The sequence below is a fragment of the Pristiophorus japonicus genome, chromosome 13, assembly GCF_044704955.1.
Source record: "Pristiophorus japonicus isolate sPriJap1 chromosome 13, sPriJap1.hap1, whole genome shotgun sequence".
In the NCBI taxonomy this organism is placed as follows: domain Eukaryota; kingdom Metazoa; phylum Chordata; class Chondrichthyes; family Pristiophoridae; genus Pristiophorus; species Pristiophorus japonicus.
Genome location: NC_091989.1, coordinates 74,718,873 through 74,733,857, shown reverse-complemented (window position 1 = coordinate 74,733,857; position 14,985 = coordinate 74,718,873). Strand labels below are relative to the sequence as shown.

The 14,985-nt window shown below is 52.1% G+C and overlaps 1 protein-coding gene across 1 annotated transcript in view; it reads left to right on the top strand.

Moving 5' to 3' along the window:
* plxnc1 (plexin C1) overlaps positions 1–14,985 on the top strand; it is a 270,507-nt gene that overhangs the window by 179,484 nt on the left and 76,038 nt on the right. The gene's annotated exons all lie outside the window — the stretch shown is intronic.

Sequence of the window (14,985 nt, the reverse complement as noted above, 5' to 3'; positions counted from 1 at the left end):
TTCTGGGCCCCAGACTCACGCCTCTCCTGGGGCCCGGTCACTTCCCTCTATGGACTCTTACCGCTCCTTCGCCCCTCCTGCTGTGCCTGCCCGCACTGCAATCAGCGACCTGGCTTCGCAGCCATCGCCCTCCTGCAGCAGCACGCACTGCTCCCTGCAGTGGTATGCCACCCCACGCTGCTCCCTCCAATGACCCCGGCCTGCTGATGGTCTTGCAGGACGGGACCACGCCGGTTTCCAGACCGGGCCACTGCACGCTGCTCCCTCCAACCCTATAATTGTTCTTGTATTACTTGTTCAGGTCTGTATTGTGTTGATGCTGTTGTCCTGCCCTCAGCGCCAGGCGGAACCGTCGATTTAAAGGCGGCAGGCTGCAATTACACTCTCCCGCCAATGGGGGCGTTGTAGTGCCACCACTTGTGAATGACAGAAATTCAGCCCCATTAATCTGATTTTGATGCAATCAGCAGTAAAGTTTGAGGCAGGAATGTTAGCTTGGGCACTGGGAGCATGCTCCTGTTCTGCTGACAATCTAGTATATCAACACGTCCTTTACCAAGACAACCTAGAAGGTTACTGAGCACCCATGGGGTTAGTGAGTGAACCACCTTCAGCTTTCCCAAACTGACTGAGAGATGGAGGGAGAGACAGAGACATGCACCTACAGAGAAAATGGGGAGAGGTACATGGGGAGAGGCAGAGGGGAGGAGAATTTGCAGAAAGAATGAAAAAGGCAGTGTGAGGCATAAAGAGACGATAGCAAGAGTACCTTCCAGAGAGGGGAGAGGGCAGGTGGTGCTACTGACCTGTTCCCCACATGCATCATCACCCTCAGGAGAATGGGGGAAGAGCTTTGCGTGATGTCAGCTCTTAGGTGGAGGTGAAAGATCCCATTGTACTAATTGAAGAGCAAGTGAGTTCTCCCAGTGTCCTGGCCAATATTTATCCCGCAACCAACATCACTAAAACAGATTATCTGGTCATTTATCTCATCGCTGTTTGTGGGAGCTTGCTTTGCGTAAATTGGCTGCTGTATTTCCGACATTACAACAGTGACTACTCTTCAAAAAGTGTTTTATTGGTTGTAAAGCACTTTCGACGTCCTGAAGGTTGTGAAAGGTGCTGTATAAATTAAGTTTTTGCGTTCTGAACATTGACTTCAGTAGGTCAATAAGAGTTGTTCTGCTTTTTCAGTTCTGTTGGTTTAATGGTTTTGTACCACAAGGTCATGTTCATAACAAAATAGTGAAGTTACCTACATCGGTTCCTTTTTTGTCCATCACGTTGTCCCAGCCTTGTGTTACTGTGTGGTTAAACTGCTTCTGTTATATTCTACACTCAATTATGTAATAGAATGGTACAGTATTGTAGAATGGTACAGTATGGTAGAATATTGCTGTATCATAGAATGGCAGTCATAGAATGGTACATTAGTGTAGTGTGGTACAGTATTGCAGAATGGCACAGTATCATAGAATGGTAATGTATCATAGAATGGGACAGCATTGTAGAATGGCACAGTATCATCGAATGGTACAGTATTGTGGAATGGTACAGTATTGCAGAATGACACAGTATCATAGAATGGTACCGTATTGTAGAATGGTACAGTATTGTAGAATGGTACAGTATTGTAGAATATTGCTGTATCATAGAATGGCAGTCGTAGAATGGTACAGCATTGTAGAATGGTGCAGTATTGTAGAATGGTACCGTACCATAGAATGGTACAGCATTGTATAATGGTACAGTTTCGTAGAATGGTACCGTATCATAGAATGGTGCAATATTGTAGAATGGTACCGTATCATAGAATGGTGCAATATTGTACAATGGTACAGTATCATAGAATGGTACAGTATTGTAGAATCGTACAGTATTGTAGAATGGTACCGTATCATAGAATGGTACAGTATTGTAGAATGGTACCGTAACATAGAATGTTACAGTATTGTAGAATGGTACCATATCATAGAATGGTATCGTATTGTAGAATGGTACAGCATCATAGAACGGTACAGTATTGCAGAATATTACAGTATTGTAGAATGGTACCGTATCATAGAATGTTACAGTATTGTAGAATGGTACCATATCATAGAATGGTACAGTAGTGTAGAATGGTACCGTAACATAGAATGGTACAGTATTGTAGAATGGTACATTATCATAGAATGGTACAGTATCGTAGAATGGTTAAGTATTATAGGGCCCAAGTTTCCACAAGAAAAAAAACGGGCGCCCCTCCGAGCTGGGCGCCCGTTTTTCACGCCTAAAACGGCGCCTAAAAAAAAAATCGCGATTCTCGAGCGTTCTGCAGCTCCTTGTCTGCCTGGCGCGGCGTGCAGGGGGGCGGAGCCTACACTCGTGCCGATTTTGTAAGTGGGAGGGGGCGGGTACTATTTAAATTAGTTGTTTTCCCTGTCGGCAACGCTGCGCGTGCGCAGTGTGAAAAAAACATTGCCTGCCCCTCCCTCTCTCTCCCTCCTGCCCCCCACCTCTCCCTCCCCCTCCCCCTCCCCCGTTCGCGGGAACATCGCTGAGCTGCCTGAAGCACTTTCACACAGGTAGGAAGATGGTTTATTTAATCTTTTCTTTGCTTATAAATGTTTATTCAGGTTGGATTTATTTGTATAATATTTGTAGAAGTATAAATAAGGATTTATTGTCGAATTTAATGAGTTCCCTTCCGCCCCCCCCCCTCCCCCCACCTCGTTCTGGGCGCCTAATTTGTAACCTGCGCCTGATTTTTTAATGTGTAGAACAGGTTTTTTCAGTTCTACAAAAATCTTCACTGGCTCCATTCTACTTTAGTTTGGAGTACATTTTCACTGTGGAAACTTTCAAATCAGGCGTCAGTGGCCGGACACGCCCCCTTTTGAAGAAAAAATTCTGTTCTAAAGTAGAACTGTTCTACCTGACTAGAACTGCAGAAAAAAAAATGTGGAGAATTGCGATTTCTAAAATAGTCCGTTCTCCACCAGTTGCTCCTAAAAATCAGGCGCGAATCATGTGGAAACTTGGGCCCATAGAATGGTACAGTATTGTAGAATGGTACAGTACAGTATCGCAGAATGGTAAAGTATCATAGAATGGCACAGTATCGTAGAATGGCACAATATTGTAGAATGGTACAGTATCATAGAATGGTACGGTATTGTAGAATGGTACAGTATCATTGTATTGTAGAATGGAACAGTATCATAGAATGGTACAGTATTGTAGAATATTACAGTATCATAGAATGATACATTATCATAGAATGGTACAGTATTGTAGAATAGTACTGTATCATAAAATGGCACAGTATCATCGAAGGGTATAGTATTGTATAATGGTACAGTAGTGTAGAATGGTACAGTATCATTGAATGGTACAGTATCATACAATGGTACAGTATCATATAATGGTACGGTGTCTGTTGTAGAATGGTACAGTATTGTAGAATATTACAGGATCATAGAATGGTACAGTATCATAGAATATTAGAGAATGGTACAGTGTTGTAGAATATTCTAGTATCATAGAATTGTACAGTAGTGCAGAATGGCACAGTATAATAGAATGGTACAGTATTGTAGAATGGTACAGTATGGTAGAATATTGCTGTATCATAGAATGGCAGTCATAGAATGGTACATTAGTGTAGAATGGTGCTGTATCATAGAATGGTAATGTATCATAGAATGGTAGAGCATTGTAGAATAGTACAGTATCATAGAATGGCACAGTATCATAGAATGGTAATGTATCATAGAATGGTACAGTATTGTAGAATGGCACAATATCCCATCGAATGGCATTGCTCCCAGCTCTGTGTGCATTTATATAGCTTGTCACCACCTCCCAAAACACTTCACATACAACGAATTACCCCAAAGTGTAATGAAGACAAATGTGAAAGCCAGTTTGCTCATCATAAACTGCAAATCAGCAATGAAATGACTAACCAATTCAGCTGTTCCTGGAGTTGATGGAGGAACTTGGCCAACAGAATTCCCAGTTCAATTCCAGATTGTACCATGGATTCTTTAGCTTCTCAATTTAACATCTTATCTGAATGACGACACCTCTGACAGTGCAGCACAGTACTGCACTGGGGTGTACCACTCTCTGTGGGCCTTCAACCCACGACCTTCTGAGCCAGAGGCAAGGGTGTAACCAAAAGAGCCAAGCTGACACTTGAGTACTGAGTACAGCGTGATCAAGGCCCGGGAGAGGTGAGGGCCCCGGAGCCCGGGAGAAGTGTGATCGGGGCCCGGGAGAGGTGAGGGCCCCGGAGCCCGGGAGAGGTGTGATCGGGGCCCGGGAGAGGTGAGGGCCCTGGGGCCCGGGAGAGGCGTGATCGGGGCCCGGGAGAGGCAAGGGCCCAGGGACAGAGCAGGGCTGGTCTACAGTCGTCTTGGATAACCCTTGCCACTGGACCAAGACCTGGCTCTGTCAAGCCCGTGTGGTGGCTGGTATGCAACGGCCACCACACGTTACAAAAATCCACGCACAGGCATCTTCCACCCTTCAACATGTAGTTCGGGATCTGGAATATTGGGTCCTTCATTGATACACCTGTGAACTCATCCCTTTTTGGTGGAAGCAAGTCATCCTCGACACGAGGGACCTCCTGAGAAGAGAAGACAGTGTACAGCCCAAGTATGCAGGTACAGCAAATGATCAGGAAGGCCAATAGTATTTTGGCCTTTATTGCAAAGCGGATGGATTATAAAAGCAGGGAAGTCTTGCTATAACTATATAAGGTATTGGTGAGGCCACACCTGGAATACTGCGTGCAGTTTTGGTTTCCATATTTACGAAAGGATATATTTGCTTTGGAGATAGTTCAGAGAAGGTTCACTCGGTTGATTCCGGGGATGAGGGGTTTGACTTATGAGGAGAGATTGTGTAGACTAGGTCTATATTAACAGAGAATCAGGCTTTATATAGAAAGGTCAGAGGAGAAGTGAAATAGAAAAAAGAGGGGCAAAGAGAGGGTATGAGAATAGAATGGCAGCCAACATAAAAAGATTACACAAAAGTCTTCTGCAGGCATATAAATAGTAAAAGGATAGAAAGAGGGGGGTTGGGGCCGATTATGAACTAAAAACAAGACCTATGCAGGGGGGAGAGGGAATGGCTGAGGTGCTAAGTGAGTACTTTGCATCTGTCTTCACCAAGAATGAGGATGCTGCCCTAGACATAGTGAAGGAGGAGGTAATGGAGATACTTGATGGGATAAAAATTGATAGAGGAGGTTTTAGAAAGGCTGGCTGTACTTAAAATAGATAAATCACCAGGACTGGATGGGATGCATCCCAGGATGTTGAGGTAATTGAGGGTGGAAATCGCGGAGGTACTGGCCGTAATATTCCAATCCTCCATAGATACGGGGGCGGTGCCAGAGGGCTGGAGAATTGCAAATGTTACACCCTTGTTCAAAAAAGGGAGTAAAGATAAACCCAGCAACTACAGGCCGGTCAGTTTAATCTCAGTCATGGGGAAGCTTTTAGAAACAATAATCAGGGACAGAATTAACAGTGACTTGGACAAGTGTCGATTAATTAAGGAAAGCCAGCACGGATTTGTTAAAGGCAAATCGTGTGTAACCAACTTGATCGAATTTTTTGATGAGGTAACAGAGAGGGTTGATGAGGGTAATGCGGTTGTATATGGATTTCAAAAAGGCATTGGACAAAGTGCCACATAATAGGCCTGCAGCAAAGTTGAAGCCCGTGGAATAAAAGGGACAGTGGCAGCATGGATACAAGATTGGCTCAGTGACAGGAGACAGAGAGTAGTGGGGAACAGTTGTTTGTCGGACTGGAGGAAGGTATACAGTGGTGTTCCCCAGGGGTCGGTCCTGGGACCACTGCTTTTCTTGTTATATATTAATGACTTGGATTGGGTGTACAGGGCACAGTTTCAGAATTTGCAAATGACTCAAAACTTGGAAGTATAGTGAACAGTAGGAGGATAGTGATAGAGGACATAGACAGGCTGGTGAAATGGGTTCACGTGGCAGGGTTGTGAATCTTTGGAATTCTCTACCCAGAGAGCTGTGGATGTTCAGTCGGTGAGTATTTTCAAGACAGAGATCAATAAAGTTTTGGGAACTAAAGGAATCAAGGGATATGGCGGTAGTGCAGGAAGGAGGTGTTGAGGTAGAAGATCAATGTTCAATGGCGGAGCAGGCTTGAAAGGCCAAATGGTCTATTCCAGCTATTATTTCTTATGTTCCTACCCTTACCCAACAAAAACTTATTGATCTCGGTTTTGAAATTTGCAATTAATCCCCAGCCTCAAGAGCTTTCTGGGGGAGAGTTCCAGATTTCCACGGCCCTTTGTGTGAAGAAATGCTCCCTGACATCACCCCTAAATGGCTTGGCTGTAATTGTAAGGTTATGCCCCCTTGTTCCGGACTCCCCACCAGTGGAAATAGTCCTCTCTGTTGTGTATAGAAGAACTCCACGAGGTTGAGCACTGTGAGCTAAACTTAGTGTGAGCTTAGTCTTCTTTTTACCAGAGTGCCTAAACAACATGGCAGCCAACCTTTTATACCGGCCCTGCACGTGTGTGCAGGTGATCATTAGCACTCCAACAGTCGTGCCCTCTGGTGGCAAGTATTACATAGTTGCATACATAACATCACTCCCCCCCAAACTCTTTAGTACAAGTTATTTACAAGTTGAGGCGATCCGGAGCCCTTCGCTCCCTGGTTGATCGTCTAAGTTCAAACCCTGGTGTGTGTGAGTTGGCCGGACCATTGCTGCACTGCACCGCGGCTGGTCTGACCGGACTGTCAGGAACGGTGGATTCATCCTCGTGATTGACAGCGAGGTCAATTGCTGGTTGGGGGTGTGTTGGTGGATCGTCGATGGTGATGTCCTCTTCAAGTCGTTCCTAGTTGGCAGTAAATCGCAACTTGGTCTGATCTAAATGCTTTCTGCACGTTTGGCCATTTAACAGTTTGATTATAAACACCCTATTCCCTTCCTTGGCCAAAACAGTGCCAGCAACCCACTTGGGACCATGACCATAATTCAGGACAAACACAGGGTCATTAACATCAATGTCACGTGAAACAGCCGTGCGATCGTGGTACATGTTCTGCCGGTGTCGCCGGGTTTCCACGTGATCATTAAGATCCGGGTGAACTAGGGAGAGCCTGGTTTTGAGGGCTCTCATCATTAACAATTCTGCCTTGAGTGAGTTGGGTCGCGTCCGGTAACTGAGCAGAATGCGAGACAAGCGGGTCTGCAGGGAGCCATCCCGTTGCACGTTTCATGCTCTGCTTGATTGTTTGGACTGGCCGTTCCTCTTGACCATTAAACGCGGGCTTAAATGGAGCAGATCTGACATGCTTGATGCCATTGCGGGTCATGAACTCGTTGAATTCCGAGCTGGTGAAACACGGTCCATTGTCACTGACAAGGACGTCGGGCAAGCCATGGGTGGCGAACATGGCCCAGAAGCTTTCAATGGTGTCTGTGGACGTGCTGGATGACATGATTACGCATTCAATCCATTTGGAGTAAGCTTCCACTACTACAAAAAACATCTTTCCTAGAAAGGGGCTGGCAAAATCTACGTGGTTCCTGGACCACGGTTTGGAGGGCCATGACCAAAGACTCAGTGGAGCCTTCCTTGGTGCGTTGCTCATTTGCGAGCAAGTGTTGCACTGATGTACGCATGACTCCAAGTCCGAGTCAATGCCGGGCCACCAAACATGCAACCTGGCAATTGCCTTCATCATGACAATGCCTGGGTGGGTACTGTGTAGGTCACATATAAACGTTTCCCTGCCTTTTTTTGGTAAAACCACGCGAGTACCCCACATGAGACAATCCGACTGGATGGACATTTCATCTTTGCATCGGTGAAACGGCTTAATTTCATCTTGCATTTCCCCAGGAACGTTCGATCAGTTCCCATTCAGGACGCAACTCTTTACAAGTGATAGCACAGGATCCTGGCTGGTCCAGGTCCTGATCTGGTGAGCTGTGACGGGTGATCCCTCGCTCTCAAAAGCATCCATGACCAGTAGCAAGTCTGCGGGCTGTGCCATTTCCACCCCGGTGGTGGGTAATGGTAGCCAGCTGAGAGCATCGGCACAGTTTTCAGTGCCTAGTCTGTGGCAGATAACATAGTCATAAGCGGATAATGTTAGTGCCCATCTTTGGATGCGGGACGAAGCATTGGTATTTATACCTTTGCTCTCTGACAACAGCAAAATGTACGGTTTGTGGTCAGTTTCAAGCTCAAACCAAAGTCGAAATAGGTATTGATGCATTTTCTTAACCCCATATACACATGCTAACGCCTCTTTCTTGACCATACTATAGGCTCTCTCAGCCTTAGACAGACTTCTAAACGCATATGCAACCGGTTGGAGGTTGCCCGATACATTGGCTTGCTGTAATACACAGCCGACCCCGTACGATGAAGTGTCACAAGCTAGCACTGAACGTTTACATGAGTCATAGTGTACAAGCAACTTATTTGAACATAGCAGGTTCCTGGCCTTCTCAAAGGCTGTGTCTTGAGATTTGCCTCAAACCCAGTCATCACACTTACGTAGCAACATATGCAAAGGCTTTAACAAGGTGCTCAACCCGGGTAGAAAGTAACCGAAATAGTTGAGGAGTCCCAAGAACAAACTCAGCTCCGTCACATTCTGTGGTCTGGGTGCATTCTTGATGGCCTCTATCTTTGAGTCCATGGGCCTGATGCCGTCTGCTGCAATCGTTCTCCCTAAAAGTTCGACATCTGGCGCCAGGGAAACCCACCCTGTCTAGGCAACTTAGAATCTCTTCCAGGTTGTGTAGATGTTCGATGGTGTCACGACCGGTGATTAGGATGTCATCTTGAAACACAATGGTGCGTGGAACATTTTTCAACAAACTCTCCGAGTTTCTCTGGAAAATGGCTGCAGCTGAGTGAATCCCGAAAGGCACCTGTGGTATATAAACAGCCCTTTGTGTGTGTTGATGCACGTCAATCTTTTCGAAGATTTAGCCAGCTCCTGTGTCATGTAGGGGGAGGTTAGGTCCAACTTGGTGAACGACTTCCCCCCTGCTAACGTTGCGAACAGGTCATCCGCCTTGGGCAGTGGGTACTGGTCCTGTAGTGAGACTCGGTTAATCGTTACCTTGTAGTCTCTGCAGATTCTGACCATGCCATCGCTTTTCAACACCGGAACAATTGGACTGGTGCACTCGTTGAACTTGACTGGCGATATGATTTCTTCGCATTGGAGTCTGTCCAGTTCGATCTCGATTTTCTCCCTCATCATGTACGGAACCGCCCGAGCCTTGTGATGGACAGGCCGTGCATCGGGGCCTCGATGGATCTGTACCTTGGCGCCTGTGAAGTTGCCAATGCCTGATTTGAATAGTGAGGGAAACTTGCTCAGCACTTGAGCACACAAGGCATCAGCCACTGAAGATAGTGCTTCGATGTCGTTCCAATTCTAGCCAGCTTCTGCTGAACAGCGTTGGGCCATTGCCTGGAACAATCCACAATGATAGGTCATGCACAGCTCCATTGTACAATACCTTCACTGCCGCACCACCAATGACTGGTATGAGCTCTTTGGTGTAGATATGCAGCTTTGCATTAATCGGGCTCAGTCTGGGCTTTTGTGCTTTATTGCCCCACAGTTTCTCGAAAGCCTTCTTGCTCATTATTGACTGACTCGCACCCGTGTCCAACTCCATGGATACTGGTACTCAATTTAATTTGACTTTCAGCATTATAGGAGGGCTCTTGGTGGTGAAGGTATGTACCCCATACACTTCTTCCTCGGGTTGAGTTGCCTATGCTGCGTGATCCGCGCCGGATCGATCATCCTCTGTCACGTGGTATGTCGCAGCACATTTGCACATTCACTGGGGGTGCCCCATCATTGCGCAGCCTTTGCACACATAGTGCTTAAATCGACATTGATGGGCCTGATGATTACCCCTGCAGCACCAACATAGTGCTAATGGATTCACATTCACCCCCGATGGCGGACTCTGAGTCATCACAAGTCTTGCAGCCGCAGACGTGTAGGCCCTGCCATATGCAGTTCGCCCTGCTAGCGACATCATTTTATGCACAGTACTTGCCGGTGAGCTTCGATGTTGAGAAGATATCTGTTTGGTGTTATCCTCTATGGCCATGCATGCCTGGGCGATCGCGATGGCCCTGCTCAGGTCCAGGGTTTCGGCAGCTTTCGAAGAATGACCTCGTGGCTGATGCCCACCACGACAAAGTCCCGCAGCATTTGCCCCAACACAGCTCCAAAACCGCAATGTCCCGCGAGATGTCTCAGGTCGGCGATATAATCCGCCACGTCCTGGCCCCCGGAGCGATGGTGCGTGTAAAAACAGTATCTGGCCATGAGGATACTCTCCTTCGGCTTGAGGTGGTCCCGATCCAGCGTGCACAACTCTGTATTCGTTGGTGTGTCGGTGCGAGCAGATTCTTGATGAGGCTGTATATTTTCGGCCCACAGACGGTGAGGAGAACCGCCCTGCGCTTGACCACGTTAGTGTCTCCTTCCAGCTCATTGGCCATGAAGTACTGGTCGAGACGCTCGATGAAGGCTTCCCAATCATCACCCTCTACAAATCTCTCTAATATTCCAACAGCAGCCATGGTTGTGTGAAGGTTCGTATTCTGTTACTTGTCGCCAATTGTTGTGGATAGGAGAACTCCACGAGGCTGAGTACTGTGAGCTAAACTTAGTGTGACCTTAGTCTTCTTTATTACAACTCCAGAGTGCCTAAACAACATGGCAGCCAACCTTTTATACTGGCCCTGCACGTGTGTGCAGGTGACCATTAGGACTCCAACAGTCGCGCCCTCTGGTGGCAAGTATTACACAGTGTCGATGGAGAGTGTTATGTATGTAACTATCCGTCCGGGCCTCATTATAATACAGCCAGCAATGTGCCCAGTTCACTGAACCGGGAGGCGGGTATTCCGGCATCTGCTTGCACAAACCACGCCGGAACTGGGCAGTAGAGATGGGGCGAGGGTGAATGTGTGTGTGGGGGGGACGGGGCAGTGTATGTGTGTGGGAGGGGGCAGTGTGTGTGTGTGTGTGGGGGGGCAGTGTGTGTGTGTGGGAGGGGCAGTGTGTGTGAGTATGTGGGGGGGCAGTGTGTGTGTGTGTGTGGGGGGCAGTGTGTGTGTGTGGGGGGGCAGTGTGTGTGTGTGGGGGGGCAGTGTGTGTGAGTGTGTGGGGGGGCAGTGTGTGTGTGTGTGGGGGGCAGTGTGTGTGTGTGGGGGGGCAGTGTGTGTGTGTGGGGGGGCAGTGTGTGTGAGTGTGTGGGGGGGCAGTGTGTGTGTGCGTGTGGGGGGGGCAGTGTGTGGGGGGGCAGTGTGTGTGAGTGTGTGGGGGGGCAGTGTGCGTGTGGGGGGGGCAGTGTGTGTGTGTGAGGGGGGGCAGTGTGTGTGAGTGTGTGGGGGGGCAGTGTGTGTGTGTGGAGGGGGCAGAGTGTGTGGGGGGGCAGTGTGTGTGTGCGTGTGGGGGGGGGCAGTGTGTGTGGGGGGGGCAGTGTGTGTGAGTGTGTGGGGGGTGGGCAGTGTGTGTGGGGGGGGCAGTGTGTGTGGGGGGGCAGTGTGTGTGTGCGTGTGGGGGGGGGCAGTGTGTGTGGGGGGGGCAGTGTGTGTGAGTGTGTGGGGGGGCAGTGTGTGTGTGTGTGTGGGGGGGGCAGTGTGTGTGTGCGTGTGGGGGGGGGCAGTGTGTGTGGGGGGGGCAGTGTGTGTGAGTGTGTGGGGGGGCAGTGTGTGTGTGTGTGTGGGGGGGGCAGTGTGTGAGTGTGTGGGGGGGCTGTGTGTGTGGGGGGGGGTGCAGTGTGTGTGTGCGTGTGGGGGGGCAGTGTGTGTGTGGGGGGGGGCAGTGTGTGTGTGTGGGGGGGGCAGTGTGTGTGAGTGTGTGGGGGGGCAGTGTGTGTGTGGGGGGGGCAGTGTGTGTGTGTGGGGGGGGCAGTGTGTGTGAGTGTGTGGGGGGGCAGTGTGTGTGTGGGGGGGGCAGTGTGTGTGTGTGGGGGGGGCAGTGTGTGTGTGTGGGGGGGGGCAGTGTGTGTGAGTGTGTGGGGGGGCAGTGTGTGTGTGTGGAGGGGGCAGAGTGTGTGGGGGGGCAGTGTGTGTGTGTGGGGGGGCAGTGTGTGGGGGGGCAGTGTGTGTGAGTGTGTGGGGGGGCAGTGTGTGTGTGTGGAGGGGGCAGAGTGTGTGTGTGGAGGGGGCAGAGTGTGTGGGGGGGCAGTGTGTGTGTGTGGGGGGGGCAGTGTGTGTGTGTGGAGGGGGCAGAGTGTGTGGGGGGCAGTGTGTGTGTGTGGGGGGGGCAGTGTGTGTGTGTGGAGGGGGCAGAGTGTGTGAGTGGGGGGGCAGTGTGTGTGTGTGGGGGGGGCAGTGTGTGTGAGTGGGGGGGGCAGTGTGTGTGTGTGGAGGGGGCAGAGTGTGTGGGGGGGCAGTGTGTGTGTGTGGTGGGGGCAGTGTGTGTGTGTGGAGGGGGCAGAGTGTGTGGGGGGGCAGTGTGTGTGTGTGGGGGGGGCAGTGTGTGTGAGTGTGTGGGGGGGCAGTGTGTGTGTGTGGAGGGGGCAGAGTGTGGGGGGGCAGTGTGTGTGTGTGGGGGGGGCAGTGTGTGGGGGGGCAGTGTGTGTGACTGTGTGGGGGGGCAGTGTGTGTGTGTGGGGGGGGCAGTGTGTGGGGGGGCAGTGGTGTGTGAGTGTGTGGGGGGGCAGTGTGTGTGGGGGGGGCAGTGTGTGTGTGTGGGGGGGCAGTGTGTGTGTGTGGAGGGGGCAGAGTGTGTGGGGGGGCAGTGTGTGTGTGCGTGTGGGGGCGGGGCAGGTGTGTGGGGGGGGGCAGTGTGTGTGAGTGTGGGGGGGCAGTGTGTGTGTGTGTGGGGGGGCAGTGTGTGTGAGTGTGTGGGGGGGCAGTGTGTGTGTGCGTGTGGGGGGGCTGTGTGTGTGGGGGGGGTGCAGTGTGTGTGTGCGTGTGGGGGGGCTGTGTGTGGGGGGGGGTGCAGTGTGTGTGGGGGGGGCAGTGTGTGTGGGGGGGGCAGTGTGTGTGGGGGGGCAGTGTGTGGCGGGGGGCAGTGTGTGTGTGGGGGGGCAGTGTGTGTGGGGGGGCAGTGTGTGTGGGGGGGCAGTGTATGTGTGGGGGGGCAGTGTGTGTGTGTGGGTGTGTGGGGGCAGTGTGTGTGTGTGGGGGGGGCTGTGTTTGTGGGGGGGGTGCAGTGTGTGTGGGGGGGCAGTGTGTGTGTGTGTGGCGGGGGGCAGTGTGTGGGGGTTGGGGGTGCAGTGTGTGTGTGGGAGGGCAGTGTGTGTGTGTGTGGCGGGGGGCAGTGTGTGGGGGTTGGGGGTGCAGTGTGTGTGTGGGAGGGCAGTGTGTGTGTGCGTGTGGGGGGGGGGGCAGTGTGTGTGGGGGGGGGCAGTGTGTGTGTGTGGGGGGGGGCTGTGTTTGTGGGGGGGGGTGCAGTGTGTGTGGGGGAGCAGTGTGTGTGGAGGGGCGGTGTGTGTGTGTGGGGGGCGGCAGTGTGTGTGTGTGTGGGGGGGGCAGTGTGTGTGTGTGTGTGGGGGGTGGCTGTGTTTGTGGGGGGGGTGCAATGTGTGTGGGGGGAGGGCAGTGTGTGTGTGGGGGGGCAGTGTGTGTGGGGGGAGCAGTGTGTGGGGGGGGCGGCAGTGTGTGTGTGTGGTGGGGGCAGTGTGTGTGTGTGTGCGGGGGGGGGCAGTGTGTGTGTGTGGGGGTGGGAGGGCAGTGGGTGTGTGTGTGGGGGGGGCAGTGTGTGTGTGTGTGTGTGTGTGTGTGTGGGGGGGGGCAGTGTGTGTGTGTGTGTGTGTGTGTGTGTGGGGGGGGGCAGTGTGTGTGTGTGTGTGTGTGAGTGTGTGGGGTTGGGGGGGCAGTGTGTGTGTGGGGGGGGCAGTGTGTGTGAGTGTGTGGGGGGGCACTGTGTGTGTGCGTGTGTGGGGGGGCAGTGTGTGTGTGTGGGGGGGGCAGTGTGTGTGGGGGGTGCAGTGTGTGTGGGGGGGCAGTGTGTGTGGGGGGGGCAGTGTGTGTGTGTGTGGGGGGCAGTGTGTGTGGGGGGGGCAGTGTGTGTGGGGGGGCAGTGTGTGTGTGTGTGTGTGGGGGGGGCAGTGTGTGTGTGTGTGTGTGTGGGGGGGCAGTGTGTGTGGGGGGGCGAGGGGAATGTGTGTGTGTGTGGGGGGGGGGCAGTTTATGTGGGGGGGGCAGTGTGTGTGGGGGAGGCAGTGTGTGTGTGTGAGGGGGGCAGTGTGTGTGAGTGTGTTGGGGGGCAGTGTGTGTGAGTGTGTGGAGGGGCAGTGTGTATATGCATGTGGGGGGGCAGTGTGTATGTGCGTGTGGGGGGGGGCAGTGTGTGTGTGTGGGGGGGCAGTGTGTGTCTGCGTGTGGGGGGGGCAGTGTGTGTGAGTGTGTGGGGGGGCAGTGTGTGTGTGTGTGTGGGAGGGGGGCAGTGCGTGTGTAGGGGGCTGTGTGTGTGGGGGGGGTGCAGTGTGTGTGGGGGGGGCAGTGTGTGTGGGGGGGCAGTGTGTGTGTGTGTGGGGGAGCAGTGTGTGTGGGGGGGACAGTGTGTGGTGGGGGGCAGTGTGTGTGTGGGGGGGCAGTGTGTGTGTGTGTGGGGGAGCAGTGTGTGTGGGGGGGACAGTGTGTTTGTGTGTGGGGGAGCAGTGTGTGTGGAGGGGACAGTGTGTGGCGGGGGGCAGTGTGTGTGTGGGGGGGCAGTGTGTGTGAGTGTGTGGGGGGCAGTGTGTGTGTGCGTTTGGGGGGGGCAGTGTGTGTGGGGGGGCTGTGTGTGTGTGGGGGGGGGCTGTGTTTGTGGAGGGGGCTGCAGTGTGTGTGGGGGAGGGCAGTGTGTGGTGGGATGCAGTGTGTGTGTGGGGGGGCAGTGTGTGTGGGGGGAGCAGTGTGTGTGGGGGGGCAGTGTGTGTGTGTGTGTGTGTGGGGGGGAGCAGTGTGTGTGTGGGGGTGGGAGGGCAGTGTGTG